At 45.6% G+C, this 17,060-nt stretch overlaps 1 non-coding gene across 1 annotated transcript; it reads left to right on the top strand.

Moving 5' to 3' along the window:
* The first annotated feature begins 6,982 nt into the window (after nucleotides 1-6,982).
* On the top strand, nucleotides 6,983-7,055 carry trnar-ccu (transfer RNA arginine (anticodon CCU)). The gene has a single exon. It is a non-coding gene; the product is annotated as a tRNA-Arg (tRNA).
* The last annotated feature ends 10,005 nt before the right edge of the window (nucleotides 7,056-17,060 follow it).

Here is a 17,060-nt window from a genome sequence, read left to right as displayed (position 1 = left end):
AGAAACCAACCAAACTCCAACATTGCACAACTCAAGTCTGAGGAAAATGGAGCAGACAGGAAAATAGCAAAGGCCTCAATGTTATTTTGTGCAGCACTTTCAAGGTATTTGCAGTTAGTAGGGAAGAAGTAGGTGGAGATGTTGCAAAAAGTTGCATTGAGGACAAATGCTTTCTTTGGTTAGACCGCACTTGGAATACTGTGTCCAGTTCTGGTCGCCCTATTATAGGAAAGATGTGGATGCTTTGGAGAGGGTTCAGAGGAGGTTTACCAGGATGCTGCCTGGACTGGAGGGCTTATCTTATGAAGAGAGGTTGACTGAGCTCGGACTTTTCTCATTGGAGAAAAGGAGGAGGAGAGGGGACCTAATTGAGGTATACAAGATAATGAGAGGCATGGATAGAGTCGATAGCCAGAGACTATTTCCCAGGGCAGAAATGGCTAACACCAGGGGTCATAATTTTAAGCTGGTTGGAGGAAAGTATAGAGGGGATGTCAGAGCCAGGTTCTTTACACAGAGAGTTTTGAGAGCATGGAATGCGTTGCCAGCAGCAGTTGTGGAAGCAAGGTCATTGGGGATATTTAAGAAACTGCTGGACATGCATATGGTCACAGACATTTGAGGGTGCATACATGAGGATCAATGGTCAGCACAACATCGTGGGCTGAAGGGCCTGTTCGGTGCTGTACTGTTCTATGTTCTATGTTGTATGTTCTAAATCAACAGAATCTTAGCGGGCATTCAGCCCATTGTGGCTGCGCTGTCTCTTTCAGACAATTCTCCCCAAGATCTCCCAAATCCTGGAATTACCTTGTGCAAGTTTCTAATAAACATCGTTAAAAATCAGACAACACCAGGTTGTAGTCCAACAGGTTTCTCTCAAAGAACTAGCTTTCGGAGCGCTGCTGCTTCGTCAGGTGGTTGTGGAGTATAAGGTTGTACGACCCAACCACCCCGTGGCTCAACACTTCAACTCCCCCTCCCACTCCACCAAGGACATGCAGGTCCTTTGACTCCTCCATCGCCAGACCATAGCAACACGACGGTTGGAGGAAGAGCACCTCATCGTCCGCCTAGGAACCCTCCAACCACAAGGGGATGAACTCGGATTTCTCCAGTTTCCTCATTTCCCCTCCCCCGACGTTGTCTCAGTCTAATCCCTCGAACTCAGCACCACCTTCCTAACCTGCAAACTTCTTCCTGACCTCTCCGCCCCCACCCCCACTCCGGCCTATCACCCTCACCTTGACCTCCTTCCACCTATCGCATTTCCAATGCCCCTCCCCCAAGTCCCTCCTTTTATCTTAGCCTGCTGGACACACTTTCCTCATTCCTGAAGAAGGGCTCATGCCCGAAATGTCGATTCTCCTGCTCCTTGGATGCTGCCTGACCTGCTGCGCTTTTCCAGCAAAACATTTTCAGCTCTGATCTCCAGCATCTGCAGTCCTCACTTTCTCCTTGAACCTTGTTGAATGCCAGACTGACGTCCATATAGATCACATCTGCTGCTCTGCCATCATAAATCCTTTTTGTTACTTCTTCATAAAACTCAATCAAGTTTCCCACGCACAAAGCAATGTTGATGACCCCTAATCAGTCCTTGCCTTTCCAAATGCATGTACATCCTGTCCCTCAGGATTCCCTCCAACATCTTGCCCACCACCGAGGTCAGGCTTACTGGTCTATAGTTCCCTGGCTTGTCCTTACCACCCTTCTTAAACAGTGGCACCACGTTAGCCAACCTCCAGTCTTCCGATACCTCACCTGTGACTATCGATGACACAAATATCTCAGTAAGAGGCCCAGCAATCACTTCCCGAGCTTCCCACAGAGTTTTAGGGTACACCTGATCAGGTCCTGGGGATTTATCCACTTCTATGCATTTCAAGACATCCAGCGCTTCTGCCTCTGCAATATGCACATTTTTCAAGATGTCACCATCTATTTCCCTACAGTCTATATCTTCCATGTCCTTCTCCACAGTAAACACTGATGCAAATACTCAATTAGTATCTCCCCCATCTCCTGCGGCTCCACACAAAGGCCACCTTACTGATATTTGAGGGAGTTTAGATCAGAGTGGCGCTGGAAAAGAACTGCAGGTCAGGCAGCATCCGAGGAGCAGGAAAATCGACATTTCAGGCAAAAGCCCATGCTTCCTTCTTTTTCTGAACCAAACCCTCCATTTCTTTAGTCATCCAGCATTCCCTGTACCTACCAGCCTTTCCTTTCACCCTGACAGGAACATACTTTCTCTGGACTCTCGTTATCTCATTTCTGAAGGTTTCCCATTTTCCAGCCGTCCCTTTACCTGCGAACATCTGCCCCAGTGAGCTTTTGAAAGTTCCTGCCTAATACCGTCAAAATTAGCCTTTCTCCAATTTTGAACTTCATCTTAAAGATCTGATCTATCCTTTTCCATCGCTACTTTAAAACTAATAGAATTACGGTCGCTGGCCTCAAAGTGCTCCCCCACTGACACCTCAGTCACCTGCCCTGCCTTATTTCCCAAGAGTAGGTCAAGTTTTGCACCTTCTCTAGTAGGTACATCCAATACTGAATCAGGAAATTTTCTTGTACATCCTTAACAAATTCCTCTCCATCTAAACCCTTAACACTGGCAATCCCAGTGTATGTTTGGAAGGTTAAACTCCCCTACCATAATCACCCTGTTATGCTTAGAGATAACTGAGATGGCCTAACAAATTTGTTTCTCAATTTCCCTCTGACTGTTATGGGATCTATAATACAATCCCAATAAAAACACCACTCCCCCTCCTCTCTTGCCTCCCTTTCTATCCTTCCTGTAGCATTGGTATCCTGGAACCTTAAGCTGCCAGCCCTGTCCATCCCTGAGCCATGTTTCTGTAATTACTATGATATCCCAGTCCCATGTTCCTAACCATGCCCTGAGTTCATCTGCCTTCCCTGTTAGGCCTCTTGCATTGAAATATATGCAGTTTAATTTATCAGTCCTTCCTTATTCTCTGCTTTGTCCCTGCCTGCCCTGACTGTTTGACTCACTTCTGTTCTCAACTGTACCAGTCTCAGATTGATCTCTTTCCTCACTATCTCCCTGGGTCCCACCCCCTCATGTTACTAGTTTAAATTCTCCTGAGCAGCTTCAGCAAATCTCGCTGCCAGTATATTAGTCCCCTTCCAATTTAGGTGCAATCCGTCCATCTTGTACAGGTCACTTCTACCCCAAAACAGCTTCCAATGATCCAAAAGTTTGAATCCTTCTCCTATACACCAGTCCCTCAGCCATGCATTCATCTGCTCTATCCTCCTATTCCTGCCATCACTAGCTCGTAGCACAGGGAGTAATCCAGATATTACGACTCTCAAGGACCTCCTTTTTCAATTCCCACCTAACTCTCTGTAATCTCCCTTCAGAATCTCAACCTTTTCTCTTCCAATGTCATTGGTTCCAATGTATACACTGACTTCTTGCTGGCCCCTCTCCCCCGTGAGAACATTCTGCACCCTTTGTGAGATATCCTTGATCCTGGCACCAGGGAGGCAACACACCATTCTGCTTTATCGCTGCTGGCTGCACACGCATCTGTCTGTGACTCGGACTAGAGAGTCCCCTAACACAATTGATCTCTTGGAACCTGACGTACCTCTCATTGCATTACAGCCAGTCTCAATACCAGACACTTGGCTGTTCGTGCTACGTTCCCCTGAGAATCCATCACCCCCTACATTTTCCAAAACAGCATATTTGTTTGAAATGGGGATAACCACAGAAGAATCCTGCATTACCTGCCTACCTCTCTTACCTTTCCTGGCATTAACCCATCTATGTGACTGTATCTGAGACTTTCCCCCCTTCCTATAACTGCCATCCATCACATCCCCTTGCTTTTGTGAATACCTCATGGTCTACAACTGTCTCTCCAACCAATCCATTCGATCTGATAGGATTCGCAACCAACAGCATTTATTGCAGACATAATCCTCAGTAACCGGTATACTCTCCCTAAAATTCCCACATCCGACAAGAAGAGCATATCACTCTACTAAAGCCATTTTTGTTTCTTTCAATCGACAGACCCAGAAAATAGCCTTGTCTTATTCCTCTACCAAACACTGCTCCAGGTGAAATTAATACTTATGGCTTATATTTTAAGTTTAATCAAGAAACATAGCTCAATAAAACATATAATCAAGAAAGAACCCACTCTACCCACCACTGCAGACTTACTGTAAGGCCACACGTAAAATATTCACTTGTCTATTTCTGTGCTGTGACCTCTCCCAAACAGGTTCCTCCAAGATTAGTTGTGAATTTCACTGCTTGTTAATTTTCCCAGACACACTCCGAGCAGACTGGTACTATTTCCAAAGTGGAATGTATAAAATGCTCCATTGACTGACTGCCTGCATTGACTGCCTGCAGATTGTGCAAATACAAATTCATCCCGAAGACCTATGTGTGTGTACACACGTGCATGAGAGAGAGAGTGAGTGACTATGTGCATGTGAGTGTTAGTGTGAAGACGTATAAGCCTGTGAGCGTATGTTTATGGGTGTGAGTGTGTGTGTATGTGTCTGTGTGTCTGTGTCTGTGTGTGTGTGTGTCTGTGTGTGTGTCTGTGTGTGTGTATGTGTCTGTGTATGTGTCTGTGTGTGTGTGTCTGGGTGTGTGTGTCTGTGTGTGTGTCTGTGTGTGTGTATGTGTCTGTGTGTGTGTCTGTGTGTGTGTGTCTGTGTGTGTCTGTGTGTGTGTCTGTGTGTGTGTATGTGTCTGTGTATGTGTCTGTGTGTGTGTCTGTGTGTGTCTGTGCGTGTGTCTGTTTGTGTGTGTGTCTATGTGTGTCTGTGAGTGTGTGTGTCTGTTGTGTGTGTCTGTTGTGTGTGTCTGTTGTGTGTGCCTGTTGTGTGTGTCTGTGTGTATGTGCCTGTGTGTGTGTGTCTGTCTTTGAGAGAGTATATAGTGTAGTGGGGTCACCTGTAGTGTGACATGCGCCCAAGGTCCCAGTTGAGGCCATCCCCATGTGTACCGGACTTGGCTATCAGCCTCTGCTCGGCCACTTTGTGTCATTGTGTATCCCGAAGTCTCCCTTGGAGGATGGTCACCCGAAGATCTGAGGGTGAATGTCCCTGACTGCTGAAGTGTTCCCTGACTGGGAGGGGACACCCGTGTCTGGTGATTGTTGCGCAGTGTCCATTCATCTGTTGTCATAGCGCCTGTGCAGCAAAGTAGTCTTGGTCAAATTTGCACATGGAAATATTGGCATATTGGTGAGGAAGTTAAAATGCACAAAGAGGGGTCAGTTCCATGCTTTGCTTCTCTTTCAGGACACACTGGGGACTCAAGGGTTAAACATTCCACTACCAAAGGACTTACTGCAGTATCAACGGAAAGCCTGTACTCTTACAATACAGACAGAACATCTCAGTCAGGGGGGAGGCTGACTGTATCTCAGAAATAGAGCCTAGTGGAGCCACACATGTGGATTCCCCCTGTAGTCCTGGACAGAGGGATTTGCCCTTTCCACACAAGACTGCTTGCCTTGGCCACAACCCTGTTAAACTGCCTCCCACTCCCATAGTCTTCCTTCCCCTCCATATTAGCATAGGGATGTGAATCCCCCATTTCCAGCAGGCAAAGCCCTTCTGTCTTCATCTCTTCCCATCAACACACCATCATGAAGAATATGATAATGAGCTTCTGTAATCTATTCACACGTTAGCACAGGACATCGCTGTTCATCGGGCTTTGTAAATTGATAATTACCTGCTTTAAACTATGTTTAATACAATCGCCCATGTGACTGATAAACTTTTTGTTTAATCCCTATAAAAGACACTGTCTGTGTGTGTAGGGCAGAGATTCATGGAGAAGTGTCATTACAAGGAGTCTCATGGCTACCTTTGGGGACATTTTGAATCTCTCGCCAACTGCCCGATAATAAAGCATCTACCATTGTACAGAAACCTGTGTCGTCCGGATTTGTGGAACAAAGTGGACCAGCATGTGGGCTCACAGTTTGAAGATATTGGGAGAAAGGTAGAGAGGGAATGTCAGAGGAAGGTTCTTTACGCAGAGAGTTGTGGATGCATGGAATGTGTTGCCAGTGGTGGTGGTGGAAGCAGAGTCATTAGGGACATTTTAGCGACTGCTGGACATGCACATGGATAGCAGTGAATTGAGGGGTGTGGAGGTTAAGTTATTTTATTTTACATTAGGATTAATCCTCGGCACAACATTGTGGGCCAAAGAGCTTATTCTGTGCCGTACTTTTCTATGTTCTATGTTCTAAAATATACATCAACAACAGTACTCTGTTAAAAATCACTGTGCCTACGTTGAGCTTATGCAAATGATGTGTAACAGAAACTTGCACAAGGTAATTCCAGGATTTGGGCGATCTTGGGGTGAATTGTCTGAAAGAGACAGCACAGCCACAATGGGCTGAATGCCCGCAAAGATTCTATTGATTTGTCCTCAATGCAGCTCTGTGCAACATCTCCACTTACTCCTTCCCCACTAACTGCAAATATCTTGAAAGTGCTGCACACAATAACATTGAGTCCTTTTCCTTCTCCTGTCTGCTACATTTGCCTCAAACTGTGGGTCTGCAAAGTTGGAGTTGAGTTGATTTCTCGACTGGGAGAAAGTGAACACGGCAGATGCAAGAGATCAGAGTCAAACTGTGTGGTGCTGGAAAAGTACAGCTGGTCAGGTGGCATCCGAGGAGCAGGGGAGTCGATGTTTCCAGCATAATCTCCTCAGGCCTATGCTCGAAACGTCGACTCTCCTGCTCCTCGGATGCTGTCTGACCGGCTGTGATTTCTCAAATGTCCGTTTGGGGAGAAATGGGAGGCGAGATCAATTTATCAAGCTGCGAACAATTTAGCATGAGATGGAAGGGGTAAAAAACAATCAGGAAGGATATAAATCTCAGAAAAACACACTGTGAGAGGTCTCGGAGCAGTATGTAAAGGCTGCCATTTTTCCCCCCTATGTGCAGCCCCAGTGGCCTAATGGATAAGGCACTGGCCTCCTAAGCCAGGGATTGTGGGTTCAAGTCCCATCTGGGGTGTCTGACTTTTAAACCCCGTCTGCAAGACTGATCTTTGTCTGAGGTCAAGTCGATTTCTCATCTCCCCGAGAAAAGTCCCCAGGTCTGAATTGGGTTGGTGGGAAATTGTGTCAGAAAAATACAGAATTTTCAGGGTATGCAGGATATGGGGGTGAATTCCCAGAAAGAGACAGCACAGTCACAATGGCTGAAATCCTGACACTTCTCCAATATACAACCCTCAGTCTGGTTGGAACTGGTTCTTCTTGAATCTTTGCAGCTCTTTGATCTGAGCTGCACTGTTCTCTGGAGCTGATAGCTGCTGTTTAATTTAGTTTGGCCAATTTTCTGTCAGGTCAAATTTCTCCAGCTGAGGATCAATTGAGAATGCCTGATTTTGTTGCCATGGTCACGTGACCACACAGGATTAAGATCAGCTGCACAGTGAAGGTTTCAACAAAATCAAAGCCCCAAATAAGACTTGAGCCCACAATCTCTGGTTCAGGAAGTTCGTGCCTTACCCATGAGATCACTGGGGCTCCAACAGATAGACCTACCCATCTATGGACAAAGCAACTTCTGTTTTGGTTGTGTTGGTGTCAGAGTTAGCTATATTCTGTCAACATTACCAGCTGAACCACAGAATACCTGCATGTTTGGTATTTATGATAAGGTCCAATATGTCAATGGAAATTATTGAAATCTGGGTGTTCAAGGTTGCAACTGATGGGGCTGTGGCTATGCATTTGGGTCCTTACCTTTCTTAGTCAAGGTATTGAATACAATTGCAAGGAGGCTACGATGGAGACGTGAGGTAGTTAGGCCATCGTTGGAGAACTTGGAGTGCCACATCCACAGATTGGACAAACATTTGTGGGAAGGCAACTGCTGAAAATCACCAGCCTCTGAGTCAGAGTCGGGGTTCAACGACAGAGTTTATTGTACAAGGAAATCCCGGAGCTCCGGGGAGAGAGCGGCACCAACAGCACAGTGCTCAGCTGTGATTCTTCTCTCAACCCGGAGCACATGTCAAGATACTGTTATACATTTTGTGATATAATAGCTCAGTGATGAGGATATTGTCTCTGTAACATGGCTTGGTTATTGTAAACATTGCAGAATCCTTGATCGTTTCGGTGCAGTTATTGTTAGTTCCAGCGTGGCCTTTGTTAATTTCAGTGCAGTTGTTGTCAGTTTCAGCGTCTGCGCGGAAGCCCGTTGCTGTAGTAATGGGCGCTAATCGCTCTTCCTGAGAAGGACGATTACTGCAGCCCTGGCTATTATCACTCTGTATTGAGTCTGTATCTAACAGTTAGCATTTCTATCAAAGGTGTTGGCTGGACCCAGACCCTTTGGCGGGCAGTATATGTCATTCATGTGTATTGTCTCTCCCATCCTTCCTTAAACTAATCAACTCGGTTGTGAGTGCATTGTGCTGGCTTTCTGGTGGCCCCAGGCAGTGTCTGTGTTTGCTCTGCTGTCTCTCTCCATATTGTGGTCCGGCGGCCATCTTGTGTGCCAAGTGGCCAACTTATGGCTCAGCGGCCATCTTGTGTGTCCGTGTGCCTAGTGTCACCCTGCCCGGATCCGTCTCCCACTTCACTCCCCACTTTGTGGTCAAGGAGGCGAGGGTATTAACTGGAACAATCCATGTTGGGTCATTGGAATCTCCTCCCTGTCCCGATATAGGGCTGGCTCTCTTCCACAAAGGGGGCTCTCGCAAGTTCGGGCAGATCTTCTCTCTCTCCAGATCTTGTTTATTTAAAAAATATACTTTGTCTGCATTTCTATTTGATTTTTTATGAATAAAGGTTCTAAATCAGTTGTGTACAGTCTATGCAGAGAGAAAAGAACCAACAAAACACTGAAATTTTGACATTTCTCCAAGTTCTGTGTCCTGAAAAAAAAAGGCATTTTTTACTTGGGCAGGAAACGATCTCTGTTCATTGTCAGGCACCAAGAGGGTCTGAGAATTGAAAGAACGATGTGATAATTTGTCAGAAAGACCTGAGACTGTGTTGTTTCCCTGTTACACCTTGGCAGCAGCTGCCCGAAACTTTAGTGCATCCCTCAGTGTGTTGTTACAGATCTTGGAATATGCTCGGCTGTAACACTCGTTTAAGATCAACTATTCCCAGTAGAGTATTGTCACTGGGTTTTTGAGGCTTAATGGGTAAGACTGTAGCTTCTGATTTAGTGGTTCGAATCCCTTTTGGGGTGTTGACTTTTTAAGCCTGGTCATTGTGGTGGCTGATTTTCGTCCCATATCAACTCCATCTCAATCCAAATTGACTGGATTTTTCAACTCCGCCATTAAAAATCACTTGCCTGCTTCGAGATTATGGCAAATGCTCTTTAGTAGAAACTTGCACAAGGTAATTCCAGGGTTTGGGAGATCTTGAGGTGAATTGTCTGAAAGAGACAGCACAGCCCCAATGGGCTGAATGCCTGCTAAGATCCTGTTGATTTGTCCTCATTGCAGCTTTTTGCAACATCTCCATTTCCTCCTTCCCCAGTAACTGCAAATATCTTGAAAGTGCTGCACAAAATAACATTGAGCCCTTTGCTATTTTCCTGTCTGTTCCATTTTCCTCAGACTTGAGTTGTGCAAAGTTGGAGTTTGGTGGATTTCTCGTCTGTCCGTTTGGGGAGAAATGGGAGGTAAGATCAATTTTATCAAGCAGCCAATGATTTAGCGTGAGATGGAAGGGGGAACAACCAATCAGTGTGAGTATAAAACTCAGAGAAGAAAACAATTTGAGAGGTTCAGGGTGCAGTATTTACAGGCTGTCATTTCAGTTTGGTAGATGTGGTCCCAGTGGTCTAATGGATAAGGCACTGGCTTTCTAATTCAGGGGTTGTGGGTTCAAGTCCCATCTGGGCTGGCTATCCTTTAAGCCTTGTCTTCCCGGCTGATCTTCTTTGTCTGATGTCAAGTCGATTTCTCATCTCTCCTGGAAACGTTCCCAGGTCTGTGTTGGGTTTGGTGGGATGTTGTCTCAGAAAAATACAGAACTTTGTGGGGTCTGCAGGATATGGGGCTAAATCACCCCTCCCTCTCTCTCTCTCTCTATGTCGGATTTGGAGGGATCAGTCAAAAGTGTCGTCTTTTTTTGAATAAAATCTCTAACTTGAAATAAACGAAAGAGGTCCCTGTTAGGTAGCTTGTGTTTCTGTGCTAACTGATCGAAGGACATCATTGTGTCTCCCTCAAACAAATCACCCACGCAAGACACATCCCTAGCTGCCCAATGTTTGGATCCTGAATCTATCATCCCCGGTTGAAAACCCGGCATATCCGGTGTAAGAGAAGATGTCTTGCCAATATTGCCTTCCCCCTGCCGAATTGCCCTCCATGCTTTAACAGTATTGATAACTATTGGGTTATGGCAATATTCCCTAACTGTCCTCATTTTGTCCAAACACAGCAAGCGAGTAAGGGGTCACCTTAGCCTGGGAGGTTTCAATATCTAACCATATTGAAAGAGGGTCCCCACAAGCCCAATCACTCATGTAGGATAAAAGCGAGCTTAGTTGGTAGCTTTTAATGTCTGGGAGGTCCACTCCCCCCCAGTCTGTGAGACAATTGCAGTTTAGTTAATTTAATGAGGGGCCACTGACAATGTCAAATTAAGGGGCTGAACCAGCCGTTCAGTCTCCTGAATGTTTGCTTATCGAAAATCAGGGGGAGCATCCATATAGGGTATGGTACACGGGGGAGAATATTCATCTTAATAAGCGCTATCCAACCCAACCACGAGACCAGAAGCGCCTCCATCTTTGAAGGTCTTGTTTGATTTTGTCAAATAATTGAACAAAATTGGCTTTGAACAGCCGATTCAGAACGGGAGTAATGAACATGCTCAAATACCCCAAACCCCCCTGTGACCATTTAAATGGGAATCGATATTCACCCTCAAGACTGAACACTTTCATAAGACCACCCATAGACATAGCCTCTGATTTTGCAAGATTAATTTTGTCCCCCAAAAAGGTGCCAAACACACAGATGCATGCTAACAGGCGAGGTACTGAAACTGCTGGATTTGACGAAAGAATTAGAACATCGTCCGCATACAATAAACTCTGATGTAAATTTGACCCCACGTCTGGAGCTGATATATTGGGATCCCTATGAATGGCCCCCACCAATGATTCAATCCCCACTGTAAAAAGCGGTGGCGAAAGGGAATAGACCTGCCGGCTGCCCCAAAAAATGTTAAAATTGCTTGATCACACCCCGTTGGTGATGATTGCAGTGAGAGGGTCATTGTGGAGAACCTTTACCCATCTTATAAAAACTTCGCCCAAGTCAAACTGCTCCAGAGTATAGAAAAGGTACGGCCACTCAACTCGGTCAAGCGCCTTCTCTGTATCTAGAGAAATCCCCAATCCCTATATTGCCTGTTGTTGACACGCTTGAATTACATTAAGCAGCCTCCTAACATTATTGGAGGATCTGCGGCCCTTTATGAAGCCTGTCTGGTCCTCTTTAACAATAGAAGGTAACACAGTCTCCAGCCTTAACACAAGGGTCTTGGAGAGGATTTTAAAGTTCACATTTAAGAGTGAAATGGGCCTGTACAAAGCACAGTCCCCCGGGACCTTCCCTTTTTTAAGAATAAGTGAACTATTTGCCTCTCTCAGAGATGGCGGGTGACAATCATGGCTGTATGAGTCATTAAACATGTTGAACATCGGGCCTGACAATATGTTTATAAATTCCTGCTAGAATTTACTGGGAAGTCCATCAGGACCGGGCGCCTTTCCACTCTGAAGCTGCTTCACAGCCTCCTGCACCTCTTGCTCTGATAAAGGGACATTGAGAAAAGACTCTTATTCAGGGGTCACACCCGGGAGCTCCAGATCCTTGAATAAAGCCTCCATTTTGGCCCGCCCCTCCTCACGAACCTCAGATTGGTATAACTTAGAGTAAAATCTCTGGAATGACACATTAATCTTTTTGGAGTCACATGTTCGGTTCCCAGACCCTTCCCTAATCACCGTAATGGCTTGAGGGGCGCTCCTTTTCCTAGCGAGATATGCTAAGTATTTACCAGGCCTGTCACCATGATCATATAACCTTTGCTTTGCAAAAGTAAGCTCGTTTTTTGCTGTCTGCGTGAGCACGGAATTCAATGCAGACCGCAGCGCCGTAATCCTCTGTAACTTGACCAACGAGGGCCTGTCAAAGTAGGCCTTCTCAGCTGCCTTCAACTGTGCTACGAGGAGACGTTGCTGCTCACCCTTCTGCCGCCTCCTACTGGCAGAGTAGGAAATAACTGACCCACTGGCATAGGCTTTGGCAATTTCCAAAAGGAAGGATGGGCTACTAACCAGGTGTGAGTTAATGTTTAGGAGCGCCCAAAATTCCTGAGAGAAATGCTCCACAAATGTATTATCCTTGAGGATAAAGGGATCCATTCGCCAGTTCCTTGGACCCACTGTAACGTCCTTAATCTTAACCAACAGGTACACTGGAGTGTGGTCAGAGATGGTAATATTACCGATCGTACAAGATGCCACGAAGTCCAGGGTTGCCACGGGGATTGGAAAAAAATCAATCCTGGTGTGACATCTGTGTGGATTGGAAAAAAGCGTAAAATCCCTGCCTGTAGGGTGGGGACATCTCCAGATGTCCACCAATCCTCACTCCACACACAGATCCACTAATTGTTTAGTTTGTACAGAGGGTATTGGGGGGCCTTTGGGCAACCTCTGTCCTGTGGGATCCATGACACAGTTAAAATCTCCCCCTTTAATGATATGCCAGGACTCCAGACTGATCAATTTAGAAAAAGCATCTTGCAAACAGTTGTGGGGATGAGCTGGAGGGCAATAAACATTTAAAACACCATATTCTTCCCCATTTATCAGGGGTTTGAGAATTACAAACCTCCTGTGTGTGTCTTTAACACACTCTAGTAACTTAACTGGGAGATTCCTCCTCACCAATACAGCCACTCCCCTACTTCTGGTATTAAATGATCTGAAGTAAACCCCATCAAGGCCATTCTGCTGTAGTTTCAAATGCTCCCTGTCATCCAAGTGCGTCTCCTGTAACAAAGGAATATCCACTTTCTCCTTTCTAAGACTCAAAAAATACCTTCTTCCTCTTAATTGGTGAGTGACTTTCCTTGATATTCCAGGTTCACCATTTAATCAAGTCATTAACCATAACCTTCTGCAGTAACATTAAAATTCCAGAGAGGAGGAACTCGAACCACAAATCACTGAGCCTTAGCATCATATGATCCATCAAATATAAAAACTACATAAACTGAAACCACTACATTTAACAAACCTACAAAACTATCAAAGATTAAAAGCAATACAAACCACCATATAAAGCGCCAGTGGCGCTGAATAGGGGAACTCACTTCCTGCCCAAAGGGGGCAACTACCCATCCCAAACTGCCCATAAGTGGGCATCTAGCCATCCCAACCATTTTCCCTCCTTCTCGCTAGAGCCGTCCCACAAACACAAGCAGAATAGAAAGTAAATATACCATAGAATAGCAATATGAATAAAGGAAAACACATTTAAGATCGATGGGGTAAATACCCCACCCACCCTCTGGGATCACTTCACTTAGAAATTGAAAGTACACACCTCAACTGCCACCAAACATAGTTTAAACCGGATTATTACCAATTGGGAAAACAAGGAAAAGAAAGCTCCAACTGGACTTCCTCTATTTTTTTTTTAAAAAACAACAAAGACATAACCAAACAGCACTATTTGTAGATACTAAATTGTTCCGATTAGGTTAATTTGTCCACAAAGTCTCTTGCCTTCTCTGATGTATCAAATAGATGTACGGATCCATGTAAGGTTATCAGAGCACCGCCGGATACCTCAGAGAGTACTGGATCCCAAACTCCCTCAGTCTTCTCTTGGCAGAAACATTATCCGTCAGGGGGCGGGAATTAAACAGCCAGGGCTGACAAAGGAAGTCAGGAAATGTATCATAGGGAAAGAGAGAGCCTACAAAGTGGCCAAGAGCACTGGGAAATCAGAAGATTGGGAAGACGACAAAAACAAACAGAGGTTAACAAAGACATAGAAATAAGGGAGGAGAGGATCAAATGTGAAGGTAAGCTAGCCAGTAATATTAGAAATGATTGTTAAAGTTTCTTTCAATACATAAGAAACAAACGAGAGGCAAAAGTAGAAATTGGGCCGCTCCAAATTGATGCAGGAAGGCTCGCGAAGGGAGATAAGGAAATGGCTGGAGAACTTGGTAAATACTTTGTGTCAGTCTTCACAGTGGAAGACATGAGCATTATCCTAACAATTAAGGAGAGTCAGGAGGCAGATTTGAATATGGTAGCCATTACAAAAAAGGAAGTGCTAGAAAAGCTAAAAGGTCTAAAAATTGATAAATCTCCTGGCCCCGATGGTCTACAGCCTAGAGTTCTGGGGGAGGTGGCTGAGGAAATAGTAGAGGCTATTTTCAAGCTTTCAGAAATCACTGGAGTCAGGGAAATTCCCAGATGATTGGAAAATCACTGTTGTAAACCCCTTGTTCAAGAAAATATCAAGATAAAAGATGGAAAATTATAGGCCGGTTAGCCTAACCTCGGGTGTAGGTTAAATTCTAGAATCCATCATTAAGGATGAGATTTCTAAATTCTTGGAAGTGCAGGATTGGATTAGAACAAGTCAGCATGGATTTAGTAAGGGGCGGTCATGCCTGACAAACCTGTTAGAATTCTTTGAAGAGGTAACAAGTAGGTTAGACCAGGGAAATCCAGTGGATGTTATCTACCTAGATTTCCAAAAGGCCTTTGATAAGGTGCCTCACGGGAGACTGCTGAGTAAGGTGAGGGTCCATGGTGTTCGAGGTGAGCCACTGGCATGGATTGGGAATTGGCTGTCTGACAAAAGGCAGAGAGTTGGGATAAAAGGTTCTTTCTTGGAATGGCAGCGGTGACAAGTGGTGTCCCGTAGGGTTCAGTGTTGGGGCCGCAGCTGTTCACTTTATATATTAATGATCTGGATGAAGGGACTGGGGGCATTCTGGCGAAGTTCACCGATGATGCACAGTTAGGCAGACAAGCAAGTCGTTCTGAGGAGGTGGGGAGGCTGCAGAAAGATGTAGGCAGTTTAGGAGAGTGGTCCAGGAAATGGCGGATGAAATTCAATGTGAGCAAATGCTAGGACTTGCACTTTGGAAAAAAGAATACAGGCATGGACTATTTTTTAAACAGTGAGAAAATTCATAAAGCCAAAGTACAAAGGGATCTGGGAATGATAGTCCAGGAATCTCTAAAGGTTGACTTGCAGGTTGAGTCTGTGGTTAAGAAAACAAATGTAATGTTGCCATTTATCTCAAGAGGTTTGGAATGTAAAAGCAGCGATGTCCTACTGAGACTTTATAAAGCTCTGGTTAGTCCCCATTTGAAATAGATTACTTACAGTGTGGAAACAGGCCCTTCAGCCCAACAAGTCCACACCGCCCCACCACCCACCCATACACCTACATTTACCCCTTACCTAACACTACGGGCAATTTAGCTTGGCCAATTCACCTGACTTGCACATCTTTGGACTGTGGGAGGAAACCAGAGCACTTGGAGGAAACCCACGCAGACACGGGGAGAACATGCAAACTCCACACAGTCAGTCACCTGATGCGGGAATTGAACCCGGGTCTCTGGCGCTGTGAGGCAGCAGTGTTAACCACTGTGCCACCGTGCCACCCACAACTACTGTATCCAATTTTGGGCTCCACACCTCAGGAAGGACATACTGGCACTGGAGCATGTCCAGCGGAGATTCACACAGATGATCCCTGGAATGGTCGGCTTAACATACGATGAACAGCTGAGGATCCTGGGATTGTATTCATTCGTGTTTAGAAGGTTGAGGGGAGATCTAATACAAATTTACTAGATAATGCATGGCTTAGAAAGGGTGGATGCTGGGAATGTGTTTCCATCCGGTGAGGATACTAGGACCCATGGGCACAGCCTGAGAATTAGAGGGGGTCAATTTAGAACGTAAATGAGGAGACATTTCTTCAGGCAGAGAGTGGTGGGCCTGTGGAATTCATTGCCATGGAGTGCAGCGGAGGCCAGGACATTAATTGTCTTCAGGGCAGAGATTGATAAATTCTGATCACGTAAGGAATTAAGGGTGACGATGAGAGTGCCACGAAGTGGCGTTGAAATGCCCATCATTCACGATTGAATGGCGGGGTGGACCCGATGGGCTGAATGGCCTTACTTCCATTCCAATGTCTTCGGCTCATCATCGTAAGGTTTTCTTTTCTGGTTTACCACAACTGAGAAGTCGTGGAAAGGCATGATCTTAAAGCCCTCGTAAATTAGGGCCTTCAGATTCTTCCCCTGGATTAGATTAACTACAGTGGGGAAACAGGTAACACTATGGGCAATTTAACACGGCCAATTCACCTTCGTACTGTGGGGGGAAACCAGAGGAATGTGCAAACTCCACACAGGGAGTTGTCTAAGGCTGGAATTGAACCTGGGACGCTGGTATTGTGAGGCAGCAGTGCTAACCACTGAGCCACCTGATTCTGTGAGCTGCCACAATTCTCTCCTTAGCTCTGTAGTTCATGCAGTTTTTGAGCAAAGTAAAATGTAGTTCTGCAAATATAAATTCACCCAACAAACATATATGTGCTTGTGTGTGTGTGCGTGTGTGTGCGCGTGTGTGTGCGTGAGTGTGTGTGTGTGCGTGAGTGTGTGTGTGTGCGTGTGTGTGTGTGCGTGTGTGTGTGTGTGCGTGTGTGTGTGTGTGTGTGTGCGTGTGTGTGTGTGTGTGTATATGAGGTGGGGGGGTGGCGTTGTTATGAGTGTCAACAGACAGGAGTGTTCCCTCCCAGTCAGAGAACACTTCAGCAATTCGGGACATTCGACCTCGGACCTTCCTCCAAGGGGGACTTCGGGACAGGCAACAATGAAAAGTGGGCGAGCAGAGGCTGATCACCAAGTTTGGTAACAATGGAGATGGCCTCAACTGGGACATTACAGGTGACCCCATTCAACTACACACAC

The sequence above is a fragment of the Chiloscyllium plagiosum genome, unplaced genomic scaffold (assembly GCF_037043375.1).
Source record: "Chiloscyllium plagiosum isolate Xiang-an unplaced genomic scaffold, Cpla_swu_hap1 HiC_scaffold_33, whole genome shotgun sequence".
Classification (NCBI taxonomy): Eukaryota; Metazoa; Chordata; class Chondrichthyes; order Orectolobiformes; family Hemiscylliidae; genus Chiloscyllium; species Chiloscyllium plagiosum.
Note: the sequence above shows the minus strand (reverse complement) of the source record. Positions and strands in the feature narration are given on the sequence as shown.